The following is a 14,411-nucleotide window of genomic DNA, read 5'->3' on the forward strand; positions in this document are numbered from 1 at the left end:
TGGCACTCAATATCAACAGCATAATTCATTTGAAGTTTCAACTGTTTTTTAACTGTAGAGAATATTTGACGTTTCTGTGCTAAATCTTTATGCTCCAGTTTTAGATAAAATTTATCAAGTACTCAGCCTGGCTGAATCCAGTACTTCAGATTTTGTGGCATCTCATTTAATGGACCCTGTGGTACTCCACAGGCTGATTAGCCAGCATGGCTACTTTTAAAATGAGACAGAATTTTCCAATTCTGTATTGTGTTTTAGAAAAATGTTCAGAAAATGAATTTATGGTGGGATGATAAAGCAATGTTTGAGTTTTTTTTTTTAGTTGAACTTTAGATGAAGGTTTATAGAACAAACTAGTTTCTCATTAAACAGTTAGTACACACATTGTTGTATGACATTAGTTAACAACCCCATAACTTATCAACACTCTCCCTTCTCAACACTGGGTTCCCTGTTACCAGATCTCCTGTTCCCTATTACTCTCCAATCCCCACCCCAGGGCTTGTTTTGTTCCATGGGCTTGTTCAATCTTTGGCTGAAGGGTGAACCTCAAGAGTGGCCTCATTACTGAGTGGAAAGGGTGTCTGGGGTCCATACTCTCAGGGTTTCTCCAGTCTCTCTCAGGCCACCAAGTCTGGTCTTTCTTTTTGAGTTAGAATTTTGTTCTACATTTTCCCTCAGCTCTGTCCGGGACCCTCTATTGTGATCCCTGTCAGAGCAGTCAGTGGTGGTAGCCAGGCACCATCTCGTTGTACTGGACTCAGTCTGGTAGAGGCCATGGTAGATGTGGTCCATTAGTCCTTTGGACTAATCTTTCCCTGTGTCTTTAGTTTTCTTCATTCTTCCTTGCTCCGGAAGGGGTGAGACCAGTGGAGTTTCCTAGATGGCTGCTCACAGGCTTTTAAGACCCCAGACGCTACTTACCAAAGTAGAATGTAGAACATTTTCTTTATAAACTCTGTTATGCCAATTGAACTAGATGGTCCCTGAGACCATTGTCCCCACAACCCAAAGTCCAGCAATTCGTTCCCTCAGGGAGTTTGGGTGTGTCTATGGAGCTACCATGGCCCTGCCTTGTACAGACTGTGCTGGCTTCCCCAGTATTGTGTACTGTCATACCCTTCACCAAAATTACCACTTATCTATTAAGTCTTTTTCCATCCCCTCCCCTCCCTGCCCTCGTAACCATCAAAGATTATTTCTTTTTGTATGTAAATCTTTTCATGAGTTTTTATGGTAGTAGTCTCATACAAGATTTGTCCTTTTGTGATTGACTTATTTCACTCAGCATAATGTCCCCCAGATGCATCCATGTTATGTGATGCTTCACAGATTCATTATTGCTCTTTATCATTGCATAATACTCCATTGTGTGTATGTACCATAGTTGGCTTATCCATTCATCTGTTGATGGGCATCTAGGTTGTTTCTATCTTTTTGCTATTGTGAACAATGCTACAGTGAACATGAGTGTACATATATCTATTCGTGTGACTACTCTTATTTCTCTAGGATATATTCCTAGGAGTGGGATTGCTGGATCATATGGTATTTCTATTTCTAGCGTTCTAAGGAAGCACCATATCATCTTCCAAAATGGTTGTATCATTTTGCATTCCCACCAGCAGTGTATAAGAGTTCCGATCTCCCCACAGCCTCTCCAACATTTGTTATTTTCTGTTTTATTGATTCCTGCCAGTAATGCTGGGGTGAGATGGTATCTCATTGTGGTTTTTTGATTTGCATTTCTCTGATGGCTAGAGATCGTGAGCATTTCCTCATGGGTCTGTTGGCCGCTTGAATGTCTTCTTTGGTGAAGTGTCTGTTCATTTCCTTCACCCATTTGTTAATTGGATTATTTGTCTTTTTGTTGTAGGGGTGTTGGATTTTCCTGTAGATATTAGAGGTTAAACCTTTGTCTGATTTATAATAGCTATTTTTTTTTTTTTCCCCCGGTCTGTAGGTTCTGTTTTTACTCTTTTGGTGAAGTCTTTTGATGAGCATAAGTGTTTAATTTTTGGAAGATACCTGTTATCTAGCTTAGCCTCTGAAGCTTGTGTGTTGTTGGTTGTGATTTGTATCCTGTTAATGCTGTGTATTAAGATCTCTAACATTGATCCTATTTTTTTCATCTATGAACCTCATAGTTTTCTGCTTTACATTTAGCCTTTGATCCATTTTGAGTTAGTTTTTGTATATGGTGTGAAGTATGGGTCCTGCTTCATTTTTTTGGAGATGTACATCCAGTTTTGCCCACACCATTTGTTAAAAAGACTGTCTTTTCCCCATTCGATGGACTTTGGGCCTTTGTCAAAGATTAGATGACCATAGGTGGATGGATTTACATCTTGGTTCTCAATTCTGTTCCATTGGTCAATATGTCTGTTGTTGTGCCAGTACCAGGCTGTTTTAACTACTGTAGCTGTATAGTAGGTTCTGAGGCCAGGTAGTGTGAGTCCACCTACTTTATTATTCTTCTTCAGTAGTGCTTTACTTGTCTGGGGCCCCTTCCCTGTCTATACAAAGTTAATGATAAGTTTTTCCATCTCTTTAAAGAATATTGTTGGTATTTGGATAGGTATTGCATTGTATTTGTAAATCGCTTTGGGTAGAATTGTCATTTTCACAATGTTGAGTCTACCTATCCAAGAGAATGGTATGTTTTTCCATTTATGTAGATCTCTTTTGATTTCTTCCAGTAGTGTTTTGTAGTTTTCTTTGTATAGGTCTTTTTCATCCCTGGTTAGGTTTATTCCCAAGTTTTTTAATTTTTTAAGGGCTATTATAGATGGTATTGTTTTCCTGATTTCCTTTTCATCATTCTCTTTATTGGTGTAAAGGAATCCAACTGATTTTTTACGTTGATCTTATATCCTGCTACTCTGCTGACTCTTTCTATTAGTTCCATGAGTTTTCTCGTGGAGTCTTTTGGATTTTCTTAGTATTATATCATCTGCAAATAAGGAGAGTTTAACTTCTTCATTACCAATTTGGATGCCCTTTATTTCTGTTTCTTGCCTTATTGCTCTAGCTAAGACTTCCAACACGATGCTAAATAGGAGTGGTGATAAAGGGCACCCTTGTCTTGTTCCTGTTCGCAGGGGAATGCTTTCTTCCTCTCACCACTGAGAACAATGTTGGCCATTGGTTTTGCATAGATGCCCTTTATTATGTGGAGATATTTCCCTTCTATACTTATTTTATTGAGAGTTTTTATCAGGAATAGGCATTGGACTTCGTCGAATGCCTTTCCTGTGTCAGCAATCTTTGAGTTTGTTAAAAAATAGGACAATTATTTTATGTGGAATGAGAGGTATAAGATAAATATATTTTGTCAAAATTAGAAACTCAATTCCTTAACATTTTTTATTTTTCAGAATAGGTGATCATGAATTAGCAAGTTATAGTAACACTCATTTTCTATTTAAAAAGAATGCTAAAGTAGGAATGATTCTCTGTGTAACTGAGAAGGTACACTGTGATGACAAATCAACGCTGCCTTTTTCTATTATGTGATACAAACATCTCCAAATACAACATATGATGAGAAGATTGCACAATTTGAATCTGTTAAAGAAAAATTTGAGGTGGGTATGTTGTATTGTCAGAAAGTTTTGAAAAGAAAGTCAAGAAACACTATAGAAATCATTATTTATTTAAATAATAAAGTTTAAGTCAAAAGTGTGGGGAAAAAACAAGTACTCGAGAGGTGTATCTCCGGTTTTTGAACTGTCATTCTGAAAAGTTTGTTTTATTACTCATTCAACATCTCCAAATTATTTCTATGATTCATTGACTTACTGCCACATTATGACTATAAAAATTGTATTTATAACAAATTTCCCTGTTTTTCCTATTTGTTATTTATTTTCTCAAATTTTTAGAATTCCAATATAAGATGGTCCTAATTTACTCTACGTATGTATGAAAGAAAAACATTTAAACTTGCGATTTTTTTTTTTTAATAATTTGGATTTCATAACATCAAGGATTGAGTTATTTTATGTGCTTTTACTTACTTCTGTACTTATTTGTTTATTTAGTAATAAAAATGTAGCTTCTTATAACATTATAAAAGATCACAGTAACCTGAATGTCTACATGAATAGCTTTCCACAATTTAATAAGACAAATAAAATAGTCTAAAATGAGAATTTTGGTAAAATATTTTATAATTAAGAAATTTTTCAATATATCTATATTTCTTTATGTTCTTTCAAATGTATTTTTGCTTGCATTTAGTCAGGATCAAAAAATGACCATAGAATATAAATGTATCTGTATATCTAGGTTGGAAAGGTTATTAATAATAAGGAAGTTTAAGTAATTTCTATATTTAAATATTAGTATTTCATAGATAAATAATATCATTGCATATTTAAAGATTATCATATTATGTAACATACATGCAGAAATTTTTATAAAATATTAACATGGCTTAATGAATTAGTGTGAATTGAACTTCCATATAACTACCACTGAGGTCGGGAAACAGAACATTGCATTATAATTTGAATTCTGAACCATACTAATCAAAATTTTCACATAAAAATGCATGCATTTCATAACACAGCCTTCATGAAAGATGAGTTTAATTTCCTTTCTAAGCAATCTTTGAAATATCACAGCTAGCATATTCCCATGAAAAAGTGTACAAGTTTCGAACAACATGCCTTCGCAAGTCCTTGATTGCCCTTTAGTGAGCCTGAAACTTGCTTTAAAGAAATTTAAAATAGTCTTGTTTTACCTAAGAAAATTCCTAGACTCCGACAGTAGGAAACATGCCATTACCAACACATCTTTTACTGTGATATTAGTTGATGCACAGAGCAGTTATGCATCAGATCAGTTTTTAATTGTGATGAAAAATCCTTCCTTAATGGCCACTTGAGTGCAAACCTGATACGGAGAAATATATCCATCTTCCATCCCAAATAATTGCAAAAAGAAAATAATGGTACAGAAACAAAAGAAACCCACATATCAACTAATGAACACAGGAAATTCTGGGATTGATGATTCTGTTGGCTTGTCCTGTGAGTATGTACAGGGATAGATGAATACCAAGTCTCATGGTTAGTGAAAAAGGAACATTTGAAATTCAAGTGTCAAGGCAATATATTTTGAATGACAGGTGTCAATGGTTTCCCACGTAACACTTTGTTGTCGATGGTGCAAATTTGAATCAGTATGCACTAACCCAGTGTTTCTATAGTCTTGCTCATCATGTAAATCCCTTTATATTTTTCTTCACTGTTTTTTCGTTTCTGCTTTTAAGTAAAATTCAAACAAGTCTTTCTTATAATTACCTATGTCTAGGTGGTTCCTATGTTTATTGGTCAAGTTGTACATTTTTTATTTTATTTTACTTCCTCTCTTCCTTTTTTACTTTACTAATCTGCATTTCCAAACCCTTCACTTTGACTTGTTTGCTTTTACATTGCCTTCCTGATGATAAATATCATTCGTTCTTCATCTTTAAACTCTACATATTTTCTACATCACTGAAAACACCAGTAGAATGCAGAATGTAAGAAGATTAAGGAAAGTAAATTCAATAAGAAAATAAAATACAGGATTACTGAGAAATATTGATTGCCAAGTGATTTATACCAATCCCTTAACTGCCAATAACAAATAAGTAATTGATGTAAACATCAAACAAATGCAAGCCAAACTATTCATTAGAAGAAAAAGTAGACTTTTTTGTTTTCATTAAAGAGAAGTCAATTTTGTGTTTGAACAAGTGCCCAAAGCTGGTTGTCATAGAAAGGATTTATGACTAAATGATAAGTGACAGGTACCATCTTTCACAGTCTTTATATCTGAAAATCTTGCTAGCCTTCATCTTCTTACAATTGTTAAAGCAATCCTTAAAAAAGAAAGACTGATAACACTACTTCTGTGTAATCTCGATGTAAGAAACCCACTTCCAGATGATTGGCTGATAAACCTGGAAAACAGGGCCATGTCAGGCACTCAGAAGTGGAGACTCAGCAATAACTGTAGCCAGATTGCTCTTAGTGAGTAGAAATCCATGTTTCTGAGCATGTGCACCAACATCTCTGCTATTTGCTCATGAGCTTATTAGACAAAGATTGGGTGGCTGTGGAAAAAACAGGTTGATACCCACAAAATAGATCATCTCGTCCACATGTTTATTTAGCCCTTCTTCTGCTGTGGTCACTTTCTGTTGACTGTTTCCCTAATATTGACCAAATGTAAATGAATCTCCAGGCAAAATGAAAAACATCTATTCATTTTCCTGTTTATACCTTTGTTTATACTCTTCTCTCTTATTAAAGTTGATTTTAAAATAAAATAGATTTCCCTTTACTACTGTCCTTAAATGCCTGCCTGGGGTAAGGTTGCAGTGCTGCAGCTGTCCTCTTTGGGTGGTGTCATCATATCATTCAGAACCATCCATAAACTCTGATCAAATTATTTTATTCTTACATCATTTAGTTATAGAAAACCCCTCATGAGACCGTAGGTACAGGTTAAAAGAGAAAATGCAGTATAGCAGTAGGTGTCATTGGCATCTAGCTCAGGTAATTTATTCATGACATAAAGAACTGCTTAAGCTTGATTCCCTATATGACACTTCCATTTTATGATGGAATGTTGCGCTGCATGCTCATATTTATGACCTAGTGAGTATGACCACAAGAGTCCCCATGTCACAAATGGTAGATACTCTTGGCTTCTAACTGAAAGATTGGCAGTTCGAGCCCACCCAGAGGTGCTCAGAAGCAAGGCCTGGTGACCTACTTCCAAAAAACAAGTCACTGAAAACTCTATGGAGCACAGCTCTACTTTGACCACATGAGAGTGAATGAATTGGAATCAACTCCACAGCAACTGATTTAGGTCTGACCACACACAGTTTATGATGGACTGCTTAGGTTGTATAGTAATTTGGTGGTTCACAGCCACTCATTCAGTGTACTAGACCTCAATTCCAAGCTAGAAGCTGATTTGCAAAAGGAGAACAATTACCTGCTAAAGATGGCATAGCTTTGTTCCAAAATCCTAGAGGTCTATTGGTTGAATTGAGAGAAACTAAAAGAGGAAGCAGTGATTTGTAGAAGCCATCATAGGTTCAATAGAATTCTGCTTTTAAAGTCTATATAAGTTTTCTATGGCTGACATAAAAAGATTACCACAAGCTCAGTGATTTACAATACAAATTTATTATTTTACAGTTCCATAGAAGTCTGGGATGGACCTGAATGGGCTTAAAATAAAAGTATTGGTGTGCCTACATTCTTTCCTGGAGGCTCTGGGGCAAAATCTGCTTCCTTGTGTTTCTCGGGTTTTAGAAATTGTCAGTCTTTGGCTTGTGGTCCTCTTCCTCCATCTTAAACTTAATGATGTGTTGAGTCTTTCTCAGGTCATGTTACTTTGACCCATCTTCCTTATCACATCTCTCTCTAATGAAAAAAGTTCTGCACTTCTAGAGGCAAAAGTAATTAGATTGGGCCCTCATGGTTCATTCATGATAGTCTCTCCATCTCACATCTGCAAAGTCATTTTTGCTGTGTAACGTAACATATTTCACAGGTTCTGTGAATTAGGACATAGACATCCCTGGGTGGCCATAATGCTACATACCTCAAGAAGCTTTAAATACAGAGACAAAGGGCTTCAGTAATTAGCTAAATATTTTTCTCTTATGAGCCAGGATTTCATATTTCAGTTAATTTGCTTTTACAACTGCAATAGAACTTTCCTGGGCACCAAATGAAATAACTCCAGCTATAAAAATCAGCACAAAGCTGCTTCCTATGAGGAAGAGGTCATGAATACTCTCATTCCCCAGGATCCCCACTATTTCTATCACCAGCCATTCCTCCCATGACATTCTTTCTCTACTCGGTTCGATAATTCATTGCAACAGTAATAGAGAACTCATGGAAATGTCATATCTGCAATAACAACTTTAATAACAGAGGAGAATGTAATCAAAGGTATAATCAGGAAAATGCACAGAGCAAGGTTTGGGAGGGGTCCCTGGAGCCTCAAGATTTCAAGGAGACCTGCTTACCTTCCTGGGAACAGATGTTCACTCTCATCAATCAGGAAACCTTTTAACCTGGAACTGTTCCAAAATGTCATTCAATCTAGAAGGTTCTCAGAACAGGGCCCCATATCCAAAGGATGTGGACTCCTCCTGGAGCTCATGAATCAGGAGGACTCATCTAAGCCTTCATGTTCTAGGCTTTTTATCAGTCACTGGGTACCCGCCCCCCATCCCCAGCTAATTTGTCAACCCCAAGGTGGTGCCTTCCAACCAATCCGGATAAAGGTCAGCTTGGACGGGGCTCAGGAACCAGGTCCAAAAGGCCAAATTGCTTTCTCATAATGGAATTACACATCACACAGTTCCTCAGAAAATAGGCACAGTCAGCTTTGAGTTTTGTCATAATATGAGCTAACTATTTTTTCTTAATGCTTCTTGAAAATGCAGTTTGTTTGTGTGGTTTTATTGGTTAGCCTCTTTTCTGATTGTCATACTTAAACTAGGAAACGCCATTTGTACCTCATTCCCAATGCTACTAAAACAGGCTTTAGACATTGTCTTTCAGCTAAAAATATACACTTTGTGGGCTCTTTCTGAGATCCATAGGCACAGCAAAACATACAAGGTCAGTGTCCACTCCTTTCAGTAACACCCCTGCCTATTTTATGTTTTAGGGTTTAACTGCCTCCCTATTTCGGAAACCCTGGTGGCCAAGTGGTTAAGTGCTATAGCTGCTAACCAAATGGTAGGCAGTTCAAATCTGCCAGGTGTGCCTTGGAAACTCTATGATGCAGTTCTACTCTGTCCTGTAGGGTAGCTATGAGTCGTAATCAACTGGACGGCACTGGGTTTGGTTTTCTTTTTGGTTTTGCCTCCCTATTTTACTGTTAATGAAGTTTCTTATTTTGTCTCTCTTAGTATTTGTTGCTTTGACATGATTTCCAGACCCAACGTGCTGGTATACACCATCATCTCCACACTGGACCTCTGTATTTGCCTTTGATAATGCACTGAACTGCCTAAATTTCATTGCGGATATAAGAAAAAATGTATAACAAAAAATCAATGAAATTTATCTTATCTTTTAGATGAAATGTACATATTATAAATGAAGATGTATGTGATGGTAGGTGAAGATCTCGATGTATTAAAAAGAAAAAGAACGTGAAGTACCATATTTAAAATATGCTCATATTTATCTAGTATATATATACACAATTTTCAGGAAAGATCCAAAAATAACTATCAATAGTAATATTTGGATATTTATGGGAAAATTGATAGAGGATAAAAATGAAGCATTCTTTTTTCTTTTTTTTTTTTTTTTACTACCCACCAAAAAACCAAGACCAAACCCATTGCCACTGAGTTGATTCTGAGTCATAGTGACCCTATACGAAAGAGTAGAACTGCCCCACAGGGTTGCCAAGAAGTGGCTAGTGTATTCAAACTTCTGACCTTTTGGTTAGCAGCCAAGCTCTTAACCACTGTACAACCGGGGCTCTTTTTTTACCCACAGGGTAGTGTAAAATAAAAATAATAATGGTATTTTGGTCACATATATGTATCAGTTCTCTTCGGGGGAAAAAAAATGTAGAGGGAAAAAAACTGGTGTCATTATTCCCTGGGGGAATTTTGGACATGGGTCAGAAAGAAATTCTGTTACATTGCCCCTTTCACTCAGAGTGCAGAGTTCCCAGCATGTGTAATATGGTTCTGTTAAATCTCTGTGCTTATGGGTCTCATTGTAAATCAATTTTCCCTGCAAATTGAAGTGATTCGTTTAGCAAGTGACTTTCAAAATCTCTCCCTAAATCTGAATCGATGTAGGCAAGAAAGCCATAAACAGAGGAATTTTTTCCATGATGCCCAGGCAAGTGTAGACGTATTACAGCCTCTGATGGAGCACACTTGACATATTGAGAAAAGACAGGGGAAGCCAGAGTATGCTTCCTAAAATCTTACTGTATAAGTCTATGTACAAATGTTCCAACCATACGATTTTAGGGCTGTGCTGAGTGGAATAGTAACCTGGAAAGCTGCACTTAAAGGCAACGGTTCCCGTTAAAATCATTGAACATAGGTATCTCACATTCAGCTTCAACAACTTGTGCTATCTTGGCCCAGAAGAATCATAGCTTAATTATTTATAACAGCCATTCTCTCCCATAATGTGCATTTTCTTCAAAAGAATACTTAGCAAGGAAGAAAAATAAATAAAACAATACAAAATCCTCCCCTCAATATACTTTAAGGAGAGAGAACACCCACACACAAAAATAACTATATCAGCATAGGCTCATGGATATTTATTATGATCACTTGGTGATAATCTAACACAACCACTACTTATTTTGTGGTTGAAATTGCTTCAGGTTTGGTCACTGGCAGTTCTTTCCAGTGGACCCTTTGACATGTGTATGTGTATGTATGTCTATATATGTGTGTATGTGCCTGTGTGCATGTGTGTGTGTGCATATATATATATATATATGATGTGTGTGTATATATATATATACATTAGAAGTAAGGAATGACCAAATACATATATTCACTTCCTTACTTCTGATACTACAAAGCATAGCAGGCACACCTTATATTTTCCATCCTCAGCACTAGAATAGCCATTTCTCCATTGGAGAATGGTATTCAAAAAGAGGATCTGAATACTAGGTGTACTTGTTGCTACTGGATCATCACTGCCTATAAACTGTTTCAAAAGAGACAACTAGAAAATATGTATTTTTAAGCTAACTCATACATACATGCCAACCCAAAACCAAACCTTTTGCCATTGAGTGGATTCTGATTCATAGTGACCCTATATGACACCGTAGAACTGCCCCATAGGGTTTTCAAGGAATTGCTGGTTGATTTAAACTGCCAGCCTTTTGATTAGCAGCTGAGTTCTTAATCACTGCAACACCAGTGCTCCTATCATATACATTATTATAGTTATTTTGGTATCTATCTATATGTATATGTATACTCATATATGTACTTGTGTGTGTGTGTGAGGTATATATATAAAAAAAATGCATATAAATTCATACTGATATCTCCCACTGTAATCCAGCACCACAAATGACATGCTAACCTCTCCCTCTTCTCATCCCCTTGTTTATATGTAACTTCTTTCCCTGGCAGTGAGAAACCTGGGTTTCATTATCTATAATATTTTTACCTATTTGTTCATCCCTAATGTACACTAGTTTCAGAATTGCAAACCCTTACCCCTGTGAGAAGCTGGACTATATCATGAGAAACATGGCATCAGGATTGGAGGAAGACTGATTAACAACCTGCAATATGCAGATAACACCTTGCTTGCTGAAAGAGAAGACTTGAAGAGTTTACTGATGAAGATCAAAGACTACAGCCTTCAGTAAGGATTACACCTAAACATAAAGAAAACAAAAATCCCCACAATTGAATGAATAAGCAAATCTGTAAAGGGAGAAAATATTGAAGTTGTCAAGGATTTCATTTTACTTGGATCCACAGTCAATGTCCATGGAAGCGGAAGTCAAGAAATCAAACGATATATCGCACAGGGCAAATCTGCTGCAAAAGATCTCTTTAAAGTGTTAAAAAGGAAAGATATCACTTTGAGGACTAAGGTGTGCCTGACCCAAGCCTTGGTCTTTTCAATTGCCTCATATGCACGCAAAAGCTGAACGATGAATAAGGAAGACCAAAGAAGAATTGATGCCTTTGAATTATGGTATTGGCAAAGAATATTGAATATACCACGGATTGCCAGAAGAATTAACAAATCTGCACTTGAGGATTTGCCAACACCAAGATGCTCCTTAGAATTGAGGATGGCAAGATTTCCTCTCATGTACTTTGGACATTTTATCAGGAGCGACCAGTCCCTGAAAAAGGTCATCGTGCTTGGCGAAGTAGAGAGCAAAAAAGAGAAAGACCCTCAAGAAGATAGACTGACACAGTGGCTGCAATAATGGGCTCAAACACAGCAAAGATTGTGAGGATGGTGCAGGACCAGACAGCGTTTCCTTCTATTGTACATAGGGTAGCTATGAGTCAGACCAGATTCAAGGACACCTGACAACAACAACAATACTCCTGTGAGAAATATATATTCTCAACTAAAGTGCATTATGTGTGTGTAGTCGGGTATTTTTTTTTTTTTTGTCTTTGGTTTTACCATATCCACTAAAAAACTGTTTTCCAAACTTACTTAAAGAAGCTTATTTTTCCCTACTCTCTTTGGTGTGATTATTTCATGCATTCATAATACACTTAGTTTCATCTCTCAAAGTTTGAATCTGTCCTTGCAACCCCTGATATCCTGATTGATATTTTTAAATTTCCATATAGAAAACTTCAGTCTTTATAGTGTACAGTTCTGTGGGGTTTGACAAAGGCGTACAGTCAAGTATCCAACACTATATTCCCAGTCCCATCACCCTGAAGATTCTCTTTTGTGTGAATGTATTCACATGATCACACCTAACTCAAAGAGATGCTAAGGAATATTGCCTTCCTACATGCCTAGGAAGAAAGGGAAAATGGCTGGAATGGTTGTTCTTGGCTAGCCATTGTTTTCATCAAATACATTTTATTATTTTACTATATCATGTTTATTTTATCCACTTCATTCCTTCTCATCCTTTTTGAATCCTTTGCAATCAGTAAGGACTTACTCAAACTACATTTATATAACAGGCCATATTTTGAATTTGAGAAGCAAAGATAAATAAATAAATGGCTAATTGATGAATGAATGAGCTAATCAATCTAGCTTAAAATGATATAACCTGAAAAAGATAGTGCAGCAGTCATTTGGACATCACAAGAGATTAATCTTCCAAATCCAGTATCAGTTTTAAGTACAAATATGATTAAGGAGAAACAATATAATACATTTTAAGAAGAGTCAGCTTTTTAGTCGAGGAGTATTGCTACCTGTGTAGACAACTACATGGATCTCACATAGTGGGCAGATACATGAGAAAGAAGATGAACAGCTTTACATCTGCAACCTATGTGTTTATAGGGCCTTTCCATTGTAGACAGAGTGTGCTTCCTAACTGTTGGAATTTGGATTTGGACCTTTCACTTACTCTGGCCAATTGAATGGTGTGGACATGAAGGTGTGTGTTTGTAGAGGAGAAGCCTCTTCTTCTTTTATTATGCCTCCACCATCACAATGACAGGAGCTTTTCCCACTTGGCTGCTGCACCTTTGGCCTGACCACAGAATGACTACACCTGAAGAAGATACAGGCCCACATCTCCATGAGCAACCAAGCCCTGTCAGAACTATAAGTTGAAGCACAATAACCCGGTCACTTGCTCCACCTCAACTGGTCCTAACCAATCTACAGACTCATGAGTAATAAATAGGCATTGCCTTAAGTCAGTCATTAAATTAGGGTAAGGTATGCTACAGCTGACAAATACAATGTTTCCATTTATTTGGTGTTGGGGGTGCTGACACTGTAGAGAATTATGTTAGATGTGCTATTCATTACTCTAACTGTCTTAGGCCAGGTTCTCTAGAGGAACTAAACCAGTATACATAAATACATAGAGAGAGATTTATTTCAAGGAAATGGCTCACGCAATTGTAGAGGCTGGCAAGTCCCAAATCCGTGAGTCAGGCAGCAGGCTATAGGCTTCTCCTAACTCACGTGTTGCAGGGGCTGAAAACCCAAAATCTGCAGGTCAAATGACAGGTTGTTGGCTCACAGGTTTATGGGAGCTGACAAATCCAAACTCTGCAAAACTGGTGCTGGCTCATGTCCCAAGAGCCGGAGGTCAGGTGATGACAAGACGAGACAGATGCAGAATTGAGAGAGGCCATGAACTTCCATATACAGTGGACGCAGGCTACTTCACCAAGGAAACTCTCCTTCCAACTGATTGGCTGCTCACATCAGATTACAAAATGGAAGATAATCATAATACATAATGTCTGCCAAACCACTGAGAATCATGGCCTAGCCAAGTTGACACAAAACATTAACCATCACACTAGCCAACCTCACAGTTTGGCGAAGTTCAAGCATGTTAAGTCAGTGATGTCACTAGCGTTGGTGTCACTCAGTGTGGTTGGTAGCTCATGTTGTCACACCACTCTGATGGACCTCCTCCCGTACCAGACCATACAGAATCCTTAATAATATTTTTTGTACTAATGTTTCTTGTAAATCATATTTCTTACGTATCACTGAATGTAATGGCAATTGTAGTGACATAAACAACCAGAAAAATTAAAATTACACTTTTAAATTACAATATCATATGCACAGCCTAAATGTATTTACATTTACAGAGTTTCGTATGGTTAAAGTGGGGCCAGCTCTGCAGAAGATGCTGGCTGGTTTCCTGGACGGTCACATCCCACCACAGGGACTAGC

The sequence above is a fragment of the Elephas maximus genome, chromosome 18 (assembly GCF_024166365.1).
Source record: "Elephas maximus indicus isolate mEleMax1 chromosome 18, mEleMax1 primary haplotype, whole genome shotgun sequence".
NCBI classification, from domain to species: domain Eukaryota; kingdom Metazoa; phylum Chordata; class Mammalia; order Proboscidea; family Elephantidae; genus Elephas; species Elephas maximus.